This window comes from Chrysochloris asiatica, unplaced genomic scaffold, assembly GCF_000296735.1.
Source record: "Chrysochloris asiatica unplaced genomic scaffold, ChrAsi1.0 scaffold00154, whole genome shotgun sequence".
Lineage (NCBI taxonomy): Eukaryota > Metazoa > Chordata > Mammalia > Afrosoricida > Chrysochloridae > Chrysochloris > Chrysochloris asiatica.
Window position 1 is genome coordinate 2,655,355 of NW_006408672.1, and position 748 is coordinate 2,656,102.

The following is a 748-nucleotide window of genomic DNA, read 5'->3' on the forward strand; positions in this document are numbered from 1 at the left end:
TGCGACAAAATGACCGTTTATTTTATATATATATACTGCTTTTGCTTCTCTCGAAAAACCTGGCCTAGACAGGCATGTTGTGTACACTCAGCCACCAAAAGAGACACCAGGCCTGGAGGCAGGCTGGCTTGGGGTTGTTTCCCACATACAGGACTCTGCTCCCCCCCACCAGCCCCCATGGTGTCTGATGTCCCACCTCACCAAACCCCCTGGTCAGTTTCTCCATATCAACCCCACCTGCCCTTCTTTACAATTTGGTTTTGTGTCATATCCTCTGCTACCCTCGAATTTCCTATGATCTGTCTGCATTGTGTAAACAGTTGTAAACAAATTTCTGGTGCTTTTCCTGGATGCGTCCTTGCTTCCTTCCACGTAAAGGAGGTAGACCGGGAAAGGAGTGGTTGCCTCACTCCACAGCACATAATGGATCACAGCTCTAGCCCAACACGATGCCTGGCAGCTCAGACCCAGATGTGCTGACGTCACCACCATAGAGCTGAATGATGAGTCCACAACCTGTCTGTCTGGTGTCATAATGAAGTGACATGCATGTTGCTGTGATGTTGCAGGCTATGCCACTAGTAGTTGAGATACCAGCAGGGTCACCCATGGTGGATAGGTTTCTGCCAAGCTTCCAGACTAAGACAGACTAGGAAGAAAGGGGAAGTGATTTACTTCCAAAATCAGTCAATGACATCTATGTTGTCAGGTGCCATCGAGTCGGAACCGACTCATAGCGACCCCATGC